The sequence below is a fragment of the Panulirus ornatus genome, chromosome 4, assembly GCF_036320965.1.
Source record: "Panulirus ornatus isolate Po-2019 chromosome 4, ASM3632096v1, whole genome shotgun sequence".
Taxonomy (NCBI): domain Eukaryota; kingdom Metazoa; phylum Arthropoda; class Malacostraca; order Decapoda; family Palinuridae; genus Panulirus; species Panulirus ornatus.
The window spans coordinates 28824226-28837550 of record NC_092227.1 but is presented as its reverse complement, the minus strand read 5'-3'; positions in this window follow the sequence as shown (position 1 = coordinate 28837550).

Sequence of the window (13325 nt, the reverse complement as noted above, 5' to 3'; positions counted from 1 at the left end):
ATAATCTTACTTCTTCATCCCACCACTCACTACCCTTTCTAATCAACGCACCTCCCACGCTTCTCATGCCACAAGCATCTTTTGCGCACTCCATCACTGATTCCCTAAATACATCCCATTCCTCCCCCACTCCACTTACTTCCATTGTTCTCACCTTTTTCCATTCTGTACTCAGTCTCTCCTGGTACTTCCTCACACAAGTCTTCTTCCCAAGCTCACTTACTCTCACCACCCTCTTCACCCCAACATTCACTCTTCTGTTTTGAAAACCCATACAAATCTTTACCTTAGCCTCCACAAGATAATGATCAGACATCCCTCCGGTTGTACCTCTCAGCACATTAACATCCAAAAGTCTCTTTTTCGCGCGCCTGTCAATTAACACGTAATCCAATAACGCTCTCTGGCCATCTCTCCTACTTACATACGTATACTTATGTATATCTCGCTTTTTAAATCAGGTATTCCCAATCACCAGTCCTTTTTCAGCACATAAATCTACAAGCTCTTCACCATTTCCATTTACAACACTGAACACCTCAACTGCCACATTACTCACCTTTGCATTCAAATCACCCATCACTATAACCCGGTCTTGTGCATCAAACCAACTAACACACTCATTCAGCTGCTCCCAAATCTCTTGCCTCTCATGATCTTTCTTCTCATGCCCAGGTGCATATGCACCAATAATCACCCATCTCTCTCCATCAACTTTCAGTTTTACCCATATTAATCGAGAATTTACTTTCTTACACTCTATCACATACTCCCACAACTTCTGTTTCAGGAGTACTGCTACTCCATCCCTTGCTCTTGTCCTCTCACTAACCACTGACTTTACTCCCAGGATATTCCCAAACCACTCTTTCTATTTACCCTTGAGCTTCGTTTCACTCAGGGCCAAAACATCCAGGTTCCTTTCCTCAAACATACTACCTATCTCTCCTTTTTCACATCTTGGTTACATCGACACACATTTAGACACCCCAGTCTGAGTCTATGAGGAGGATGAACACTCCCCGCGTGACTCCTTCTTTTTCCTATCTTGAAAGTTTAAATACAAGGAGGGGAAGATTTCTGGCCCCCCGCAACAATATATATATATATATATATATATATATATATATATATATATATATATATACCAAGAGGATATATGTGTCGGAGGTGGAGGGAACGAGGAGAAGAGGGAGACCAAATTGGAGGTGGAAAGATGGAGTGAAAAAGATTTTGTGTGATCGGGGCCTGAACATGCAGGAGGGTGAAAGGAGGGCAAGGAATAGAGTGAATTGGAGCGATGTGGTATACAGGGGTTGACGTTCTGTCAGTGGATTGAATCAAGGCATGTGAAGCGTCCGGGGTAAACCATGGAAAGCTGTGTAGGTATGTATATTTGTGTGTGTGGACGTGTGTATGTACATGTGTATGGGGGGGGGGTTGGGCCATTTCTTTCGTCTGTTTCCTCACAAACGCGGGAGACAGCGACAAAGTATAAAAAAAAAAAAAAAAAAAAAAAAAAGAATATATATATATATATATATATATATATATATATATATATGACAGCACGTCGTTCCCGGCATAACACATCGTTCTAATTCACTTTATTCCTTGCATACCTTTCAACCTCCTACATGTTCAGGCCCCGATCGCTCAAAATCCATTTCACTCCACCTTTCCACCTCCAATTTGTACTCTCATTTCTCCTCGATCCCTCCGCCTCTTACAAATATATCCTCTTTGTCAATCTTTCGTCACTCATTCTCTCCATGTGACCAAGCCCTTTCAAAACACCCTCTTCTGCTCTCTCAACCACAGTCTTTTATTTACCACACATCTCTCTTACCCTTTCATTACTTACTCGATTAAACCACCTCACACAACAAATTGTCCTCAAACATCTCATTTCTAGCACATCCCCCCTCCTCCATACAAATCTACCTATAGCCCATGCCTCGCAACCATATAAAACTGTTGGATCCACTATTCCTTCAAAACATACCCATTTTTGCTTATAAGGTAACGTTCTCGCCTTCCACACTTTCGTCAACGCTCCCAGAACTTTCGTCCCTTCCCCAACCCTATGATTCACTTCCGCTTCCATGGTTCCATCCGCTACCAAATCCACTCCCAGATATCTAAAACACTTCAGTTCCTCCAGTTTTTCTTATTCACATTTACTCTCAGCTTTCTTCTTTCACAGACTTTACTAAATTCAGATCACCAGCTTCTGCAGTTTCTAACTCGAATCAGCAACCAGCGATGCATCATCAGCGAACAACTGACTCACTTTCCAAGCTCTCTCATCTACAACAGACTGAATACTTGCGTCTCTTTCGAAAATTCTTGCATTCACCTCCCTGACAACCCCATCCATAAACAAATTAAACAACCATGGAGAAATCAAGCACCCCTGCTGCAAACCAACATTCACTGAGACCAATCACTTCCTTCTCATCCTTTACGTACACAGGCCTTACATCCTCGATGAAAACTTTTTAACTGTTTCTAACAACATACCTCCTACACCATATATTCTTAATACCTTCCACAGAGCATCTCTATCAACTCTATCATATCCCTTCTCCAGATCCATAAATGCTACATACAAATCCATTTGCTTTTCTAAGTATTTCTCACGTGCATTATTGAAAGTAAACACCTGATTCACATATCCTCTACCACTTCTGAAACCAGATTGCTCTTTCCCAATCTGATGCTCTATACATGCATTTACCCTCTAAATCAATACCCTTCCATATAATTTCCCAGAAATACTCAACAAAATTATACCTCTATAATTTGAGCACTCACTTTTAAACCCTTTGCCGTTGTACAATGGCACTATGCAAGCATTCCGTCAATCCTCAAGCACCGCACCATGAGTCATACATACATTAGATAGCCATACCAACCAGTCAACAATACAGTCACCTCTTGTTTTAATAAGTTCCGCTGCGATACCATAAAAAGTCGCTGCCTTGCCGGCTTTCATCTTCCGCAAAGCTTTTACTATCTCTTCTTTGTTTACCAAATCATTCTCCCTAACCCTCTCACTTGGCACACCACCTCGACCAAAACATCACATTTCTGCCACTCTATCATCAAAGACATTCAACAGACCTTCAAAATACTCACTCCATCTCCTTATCACATCACCACTACTTGTTATCACCTCCCCATTAGCCCCCTTCGATGATGTTTCAAGTTATTCCGTCGTCTTACGTACTTTATTTACCTCGATCCAAAGCATCTATTTATTCACCCTAAAATTTAATGATACTCTCTTACCCCAACATATATATGTACATACATGTATATATATATATATATATATATATATATATATATATATATATATATATATATATATATATATATATATATATATATATATATATATATATATATATATATATATATATATATATATATATATATGGTTGTTTAATTTGTGTATGGATGAGGTTGTTAGGGAGGTGAATGCAAGAGTTTTGGAAAGAGGGGCAAGTATGAAGTCTGTTGGGGATGAGAGAGCTTGGGAAGTGAGTCAGTTGTTGTTCGCTGATGATACAGCGCTGGTGGCTGATTCATGTGAGAAACTGCAGAAGCTGGTGACTAAGTTTGGTAAAGTGTGTGAAAGAAGAGAGTTAAGAGTAAATGTGAATAAGAACAAGGTAATTAGGTTCAGTAGGGTTGAGGGTCAAGTCAATTGGGAGGTAAGTTTGAATGGAGAAAAACTGGAGGAAGTAAGGTGTTTTAGATATCTGAGAGTGGATCTGGCAGCGGATGGAACCATGGAAGGAGAAGTGGATAATAGGGTGGGGGAAGGGGCGAAAATCCTGGGAGTCGAAGAATGTGTGGAAGTCGAGAACATTATCTCGGAAAGCAGAAATGAGTATGTTTGAAGGAATAGTTGTTCCAACAATGTTGTATGGTTGCGAGGCGTGGGCTATGGATAGAGTTGTGCACAGGAGGATGGATGTGCTGGAAATGAGATGTTTGAGGACAATGTGTGGTGTGAGGTGGTTTGATCGAGTAAGTAACGTAAGGGTAAGAGAGATGTGTGGAAATAAAAAGAGCGTGGTTGAGAGAGCAGAAGAGTATGTTTTGAAATGGTTTGGGCACATGGAGAGAATGAGTGAGTAAAGATTGACCAAGAGGATATATGTGTCGGAGGTGTAGGGAACGAGGAGAAGTTGGAGACCAAATTGGAGGTGGAATGATGGAATGAAAAAGATTTTGTGTGATCGGGGCCTGAACACGCAGGAGGGTGAAAGGAGGACAAGTAATAGAGTGAATTGGATCGATGTGGTATACCGGGGTTGACGTGCTGTCAGTGGATTGAATCAGGGCATGTGAAGCGTCTGGGGTAAACCATGGAAAGCTGTGTAGGTATGTATATTTGCGTGTGTGGACGTAAGTATATACATGTGTATGGGGGTGGGTTGGGCCATTTCTTTCGTCTGTTTCCTTGCGCTACCTCGCAAACGCGGGAGACAGCGACAAAGCAAAAAAAAAAAATATATATATATATATATGTATAAATATATATATATATATATATATATATATATATATATATATATATATATATATATATATATATATATATATATATATATATATATATATATATATATATATATATATATATATATATATATATATATATATATATATATATATATATATATATATATATATATATATATATATATATATATATATATATGGGTAAAACTGAAAGTTGATGGAGAGAGATGGGTGATTATTGGTGCATATGCACCTGGGCATGACAAGAAAGATCATGAGAGGCAAGTGTTTTGGGAGCAGCTGAATGAGTGTGTTAGTGGTTTTGATGCACGGGTTATAGTGATTGGTGATTTGAATGCAAAGGTGAGTAATGCGGCAGTTGAGGGAATAATTCGTATACATGGGGTGTTCAGTGTTGTAAATGGAAATGGTAAAGAGCTTGTAGATTTATGTGCTAAAAAAGGACTGGTGATTGGGAATACCTGGTTTAAAAAGCGAGATATACATAAGTATACGTATGTAAGTAGGAGAGATGGCCAGAGAGCGTTATAGGATAACATGTTAATTGACAGGCGCGCGAAAGAGAGACTCTTGGATGTTAACGTGCTGAGAGGTGCAACTGGAGGGATGTCTGATCATTATCTGGTGGAGGCTAAGGTGAAGATTTGTATGGGTTTTCAGAAAAGAAGAGTGAATGTTGGGGTGAAGAGGGTGGTGAGAGTAAGTGAGCTTGGGAAGGAGATTTGTGTGTGGAAGTACCAGGAGACACTGAGTACAAAATGGAAAAAGGTGAGAACAATGGAAGTACGGGGAGTGGGGTAGGAATGGGATGTATTTAGGGAATCAGTGATGGATTGCGCAAAAGATGCTTGTGGCATGAGAAGAGTGGGAGGTGGGTTGATTAGAAAGGGTAGTGAGTGGTGGGATGAAGAAGTAAGATTATTAGTGAAAGAGAAGAGAGAGGCATTTGGACGATTTTTGCAGTGAAAAAATGCAATTGAGTGGGAGATGTATAAAAGAAAGAGACAGGAGGTCAAGAGAAAGGTGCAAGAGGTGAAAAAGAGGTCAAATGAGAGTTGGGTTGAGAGAGTATCATTAGATTTTAGTGAGAATAAAAATATGTTCTGGTATGAGATAAATAAAGTGCGTAAGACAAAGGAGCAAATGGGAACTTCACTGAAGGGGGCTGATGGGGAGGTGATAACAAGTAGTGGTGTTGTGAGGAGATGGAGTGAGTATTTTTAAGGTTTGTTGAATGTGTTTGATGATAGAGTGGCAGATATAGGGTGTTTTGGTCGAGGTGGTGTGCAGAGTGAGAGGGTTAGGGAAAATGATTTGATAAACATAGAAGAGGTACTAAAAGCTTTGCGGAAGATGAAAGTCGGCAAGGCAGCAGGTTAGGATAGTATTGCAGTGGAAATTATTAAAAAAGGGGGTGACTGTATTGTTGACTGGTTGGTAAGGTTATTTAATGTATGTATGACTCACGGTGAGGTGCCTGAGGATTGGCGGAATGTTTGCATAGTGCCATTGTACAAAGGCAAAGGGGATAAGAGTGAGTGCTCAAATTACAGAGGTATAAGTTTGTTGAGTATTCCTGGTAAATTATATGGGAGGGTATTGATTGAGAGGGTGAAGGCATGTACAGAGCATCAGATTGGGGAAGAGCAGTGTGGTTTCAGAAGTGGTAGAGGATGTGTGGATCAGGTGTTTTCTTTGAAGAATGTATGTGAGAAATACTTAGAAAAGCAAATGGATTTGTATGTAGCATTTATGGATCTGGAGAAGGCATATGATAGAGGTGATAGAGATTCTCTGTGGATGGTACTAAGAATATATGGTGTGGGAGGGAAGTTGTTAGAAGCAGTGAAAAGTTTTTATCGAGGATGTAAGGCATGTGTTCGTGTAGGAAGAGGGGAATGTGATTGGTTCTCAGTGAATGTAGGTTTACGGCAGGGGTGTGTGATGTCTCCATGGTTGTTTAATTTGTTTATGGATGGGGATGTTAGGGAGGTGAATGCAAGCGTTTTGGTGAGAGGGGCAAGTATGCAGTCTGTTGTGGATTAGAGAGCTTGGGAAGTGAGTCAGTTGTTGTTCGCTGATGATACAGCGCTGGTGGCTGATTCATGTGAGAAACTGCAGAAGCTGGTGACTGAGTTTGGTAAAGTGTGTGAAAGAAGAAAGTTAAGAGTAAATGTGAATAAGATTAAGGTTATTACGTACAGTAGGGTTGAGGGTCAAGTCACTTGGGAGGTAAGTTTGAATGGAGAAAAACTGGAGGAAGTAAAGTGTTTTAGATATCTGGGAGTGGATCTGGCAGCGGATGGAACAATGGAAGCGGAAGTAAATCATCGGGTGGGGAAGGGGGCGAAAATCCTGGGAGCCTTGAAGAATGTGTGGAAGTCGAGAGCATTATCTCGGAAAGCAAAAATGGTTAAGTTTGAAGGAATATTGGTTCCAACAATATTGTATGGTTGCGAGGCGTGGGCTATGGATAGAGTTGTGCGCAGGAGGGTGGATGTGCTGGAAATGAGATGTTTTAGGACAATATGTGGTGTGAGGTGGTTTGATTCGAGTAAGTAATGTAAGGGAAGAGAGGTGTGTGGAAATAAAAAGAGCGTGGTTGAGAGAGCAGAAGAGGGTGTTTTGAAATGGTTTGGGCACAGGGAGAGAATGAGTGAGGAAAGATTGACCAAGAGGATATATGTGTCGGAGGTGGAGGGAACAAGGAGAAGTGGGAGACCAAATTGGAGGTGGAGAGATGGAGAGAAAAAGATTTTGAGTGATCATGGCCTGAACATGTAGGAAGGTGAAAGGTGGGCAAGGAATAGAGTGAATTGGATCTATGTGGTATACCGGGGTCGACGTGCTGCCAATGGATTTAATCAGAGCATGTGAAGCGTCTGGGGCAAACCATGGAAACCTGTATATATATATATATATATATATATATATATATATATATATATATATATATATATATATATATATATATATATATATATATATATATATATATATATATATATATATATATATATATATATATATATATATATATATATATATATATATATATATATATATATATATATATATATATATATATATATATATATATATATATATATATATATATATATATATATATATATATATATATATATATATATATATATATATATATATATATATATATATATATATATATATATATATATATATATATATATATATATATATATATATATATATATATATATATATATATATATATATATATATATATATATATATATATATATATATATATATATATATATATATATATATATATATATATATATATATATATATATATATATATATATATATATATATATATATATATATATATATATATATATATATATATATATATATATATATATATATATATATATATATATATATATATATATATATATATATATATATATATATATATATATATATATATATATATATATATATATATATATATATATATATATATATATATATATATATATATATATATATATATATATATATATATATATATATATATATATATATATATATATATATATATATATATATATATATATATATATATATATATATATATATATATATATATATATATATATATATATATATATATATATATATATATATATATATATATATATATATATATATATATATATATATATATATATATATATATATATATATATATATATATATATATATATATATATATATATATATATATATATGGATGTGCTGGAAATGAGATGTTTGAGGACAATGTGTGGTGTGAGGTGGTTTGATCGAGTAACGTAAGGGTAAGAGAGATGTGTGGAAATAAAAAGAGCGTGGTTGAGAGAGCAGAAGAGGGTGTTTTGAAGTGGTTTGGGCACATGGAGAGAATGAGTGAGGAAAGATTGACCAAGAGGATATATGTGTCGGAGGTGGAGGGAACGAGAAGAGGGAGACCAAATTGGAGGTGGAAAGATGGAGTGAAAAAGATTTTGAGTGATCGGGGCCTGAACATGCAGGAGGGTGAAAGGAGGGCAAGGAATAGAGTGAATTGGAGCGATGTGGTATACCGTGGTTGACGTGCTGTCAGTGGATTGAATCAAGGCATGTGAAGCGTCTGGGGTAAACCATGGAAAGCTGTGTAGGTATGTATATTTGCGTGTGTGGACGTAGGTATATACATGTGTATGGGGGGGGTTGGGCCATTTCTTTCGTCTTTTTCCTTGCGCTACCTCGCAAACGCGGGAGACAGCGACAAAGTATAATAATAAGTATAATAAATATATATATATATATATATATATATATATAATATATATATATATATATATATATATATATATATATATATATATATATATATATATATATATATATATATATATATATATATGGGGATAAACAAGCCAGAGGACATGACAAGCAATTAAGGAAGATATATCTTACTAGTATAAAAGTGCGAGATAAATGGAATATGATGATTGAAGACATGGTAAGTTCTGGCAGCATACATAAATCTAAATAGTTTTCTGATAATAAGTAATGTTGAAGAGTTGGGTCAACATGAGTGCAAAACTCTCTTCCCTTACGGTAGAAATAGATAACTGATTACACACACTTATACCCCAGGCTAAGCCAGTTACCTATTTATCGACCAGCCCAGAGGAGGATAAACTCTTAGAATAAAGCATGATCCTAATGCCGCATGTGTGATTCAAATCCATGCAGGCCCGTTCCTACTCTTGTTCATGGTCAGTAACGCTATAAGGAGATTATCCGAGAAGCCATTCATGCCGTAATATGTGTCTTCATACGTCTGGTGAGACCACTAGCAACATGATAGTTGACAAACACTGAGGCCGTTTTGTCGTCTGGATGACTTTCGTGCGGAAAAGAATGACACTGGAATAAAATATGACGTCATTAATGGACCTCATAGAATGGTTATGCTTAAATAATTTCAAAGCATCATTTTTGAGCAACCCTTTTGGATGCCAAGGGAGGGACAGAGACCAGTTAAGAGTGAGAGAACTATTGCTGTAAAACTAATGTTATTAAAAGAATTAGGGCAGAGGAAGAGATCACAATACAAGCATCATTAGCAGTCTCACTTGTATATATCCATACTACCATAAGATTATGATGGTAGTGTGAAATGTTTGGGAGATAAGTGGGCATTTTCAGCAAATTCATGCAACACTTTGAAAGCATTTTATGACAGCTTGTCACAATCAGACCAGCGTATGATAGCTACCAAGAATGTCATTCAGATACTTAACCGTCCACAGAGAGGAAAGGAAACAAACATATGTTAGCTTATAGGTGAAGTAAGAAATGAATACGATGATTACGAAGCGAATTACAGGGAATGAAAGTGAACGATGAATCTAGTAAAGTAGGAACTGGGAAAATTCTGACTCTAACGATGCCCTACTCGTTGGAATGGAGAGAAGTAGTCGTGAGGGAGCAGAAAATGTTAGATGACTATACTGAAGAAAAGACTGCCCATAGATGGACACGAGGTGTTTTCGGATTTTTCGGCATAGAGAGATTGAGTTGAAGTATGTTTGAGTGACTAAGAAGAGAGAATGACGAGAAACGAAAGCGAAGTTGAAAGCTTAGCCCAAGAGCCTGGTGTGTTGGAGAGATGGCCGGTGAAGGCATGACCCGGGAATCTGATGTGGGGCAGGGAATGGCTGGTGATGTCTTGATTCAGGAGCCTGGTTATTGGCAGGGGACGGCCGATTCAGACTTATCCCGGGAAGTCTGGTTTGTTACCGTCGGTAAAGGCTTGCTCGAATGTTTCGCGTGTGGCAGGGCACGGCCGATGAACGTTTTGACTGGGAGTATGGTGTGTGGCAAGGCACGACCGCTGAAGGCTTGGCCTGGGAGTCTTCTGTGTGGCAGAAGGAGCCAGGTGTGTGACACAAGTTGGTCGGTGAAGGATTACCCCGACAGTCTGGCGCATGGTAGGGCACGTCCGGTAAAGGTTCGGCCTGGATATCTGGTGTATGTTAGGTACTGCCCGGTGAAAGCTTGGCCCAGGAGTCTAGTCTGTGGTAGGGCATAGCCTGTTAAGGCTTGGTTTAGAAGTCCGGTGCGTGGCAGGACACGGATGGTGAACGTTTTGCCCGAGAGTCTGGTGTGTTGCAGGGAACGACCGATAAAGGCTTGGCTTGGGAGTTTGATGTGTGGCAGGGCACGGCCAGTGAAGGTTTGGTCCAGGAGTCTGTCATATCCAGGAAATGGTCTGTGAAGACTTGACCTGGGAATGTGGTGTGTAGTAAGGCACGGCCGGAGAACTGGGTCCGTGGGTCTGGTGTGTGGCAGGGGAAGGCCGGGGAAGACTTGGATTGGGAGTCTCGTGCGTGGTAAGGCACGGCTGGAGAAAGCTTGTCCTATGAGTCTTCTGTGTTGCAGAGGACGACCAGTGAAGCTTGGTCCCGGAATCTGTTTCATAGTAGGGATCAGCAGTTGAAGGCTTCCCCGGGAGCCTGATGTGTAGCAGAGCACGTCCGGTAAAGGTTGGCATGGGAGTCTGGTGTCTGGCAGGTCATAGCCCATGAAGGCTTGTCCCGGTAGTCTGGTATGACAGGGGATGGCCAGTGAGGGGTTGGCCCGGGAGTCTGGTGTTTGACAGGGGACTGCTAGTGGAGGACTGGCTTGAGAGTCCAATTTGTGTCAGGGGACGACCGGTGAAGGCTTGGCCCGGATGTCCAGTGTGGGGCAAGGAATAGTTGGTGAAGGTTTGACTTGGGAATATGGTATGTGGTAAGGAGCCACAGGTGAAAGCTTGGTCCATAAGCTCGATGTGTGGCAAGGGTCGGTCGGTGAAGGTTTGGTCCGGGAGTTTGGTTTGTTGTAGAGCATGGCCAATGAAGGTCCGACCCGGGAGTCTGGTGTGTGACAGAGGACTACCGATTAATCTTGACCAGGAAGTCTCGTGTGTGGCAGGGGTCGCCCGGTGAAGGCTTGACTGGGAGTCTGTTGGGTGGTAGGGTGCGATCGGCGAAGGCATGGCCCAGGAGTGTGATGTGTGGAAGGGGACAGCCGGTAAAGGCTTGGCCCGGGAATTTACCGTGTATCAGGGGACGATCGGTGAAGGATCGACCTGGGAGTCTGTTGTATAGCAAGGTACCTCCGGTGAAGGCTTTGCCTGAGTGTCATGGTAGAGGACGGCCGGTGATGGGTTGGCCCAGAATTCTGGTGTGTGGCGTGAAACAGCCGGTGAAGTCTTGGCGGGGTAGTCTGGTGTGCGGCAGGTGACGGCCGTTGAAGGTTTGGCCTGGGAGTCTCATGAATGGCAGGAGACGGACGGTGAAGGCTCGACCTAGAAGTCTGATGTGTGGTGGGAGACGCCCATTGAAGGCTTGGCCCGGATGTTGGTTCTGTGGCAGGAGACGGCGGGTGAAGGCTTGGCTCTGGAGTAAGGGTTGTGGCAGGGGACGACCAGTGAAGCCTCTGCTCAGGAATCTGGCGAGTGGCAAGGGACGATCAGTAAGTGTTTGGCCGGGGAGCTTAATGTGTGGCAGGGCAAAGCGGGTGAAGGGTTGACCCGGGAGATTGGTGAGTTACAGGAAACAGCCGGTGGAGGCTTGGCCTGGGAGTCTGGTGTGTGGCAGGGGACGGTCTATGAAGGTTTCACCCAGGAAACTGGCGTGTAGCAGGACTGCCGGTGAAGACTTGGCTCAGGAGTCTGGTGTGTGACAGGGGACGGCCGGTGAAGGTTTGGCCCGAGAGTGTACTGTACGAAGGGTTTGGCGGGTGAAGACATGGCCTGTGAGTCCGGTGTGTGTGTGGTAAGAATGGGGTTCAGAAGGCCCGGCCTAGGAGTGTTCTGTGTTGCAGGAGATGGCCGGTGAAGGTTTGATCCAGGTTAGGGAGTCTGCTATGTGGCAAGGGACGGCCGGCGAAGGTTTGGTCCGGGTGTCTTCTCTGTGGAAGGGTCTGCCGGTGAAGGCTTGACCTAGGAGTCTGGTGTGTGGCAGGAAATGGACGGTGAAGGCTTGGCCTGTGAAGACTTGGCGCGGGAGTCTGGTTTATGGTAGGTTATGGCCGGTGAAGACTCGGCCTGGGGGTGTTATGTGTTGCAAGAGTCAGCCGAAGTTTCATGTAGGAATGTGGTTTGTGGGAGGTTACGTTCGGTGAAGGCTTGGCTGGGGAGTATGATGCGTGGCATTGGTCGGCCGGTGAAGGCTTTGCCCAAAAGTGTGGTGTGTACTAGGGTACGGCCAGTGAAGGCATAGTCCAAAAATCTGGTGTGTGGCAGTGGACTGCCGGTGAAGGCTCGGCCTGGGAATCTAGTATGTGGAAGAGGACGGGCAGTGTGAAGGCTCAGTTCGAGAGTGGTGCTTGGAGCCTTTGGTTTTTGGAAAAATCTCAGTCAGTGAAGGCTAGGCACGGAAGTTTAGAGTGTGGCAAGGGATAATTGGTAAAGGTTCGGCCCCGGAGTATGATGTGTGGAAAGGGTCGGCCGGAGAAGGCTTGGCCCAGAAGTCTGGTGTATTGTAGGGGTCGGCCGGTGAAATCCTTGGTCCAAGAGTCTGGTGTGTGGCGGGGCACGGCCAAAGGCTTGATCCGGGCATCAGGTGTGTGGCAAGGCACAGCAAGTGAAAGGTCGCCTCGGGAGTCTGGTGTGAGACAAGGATCGGGTGGTAAAGACTTGGCTCTGGAATCTAGTGTGTAGCAGGAGAGGGCAGATGAAGAATTGAACCGGGAGC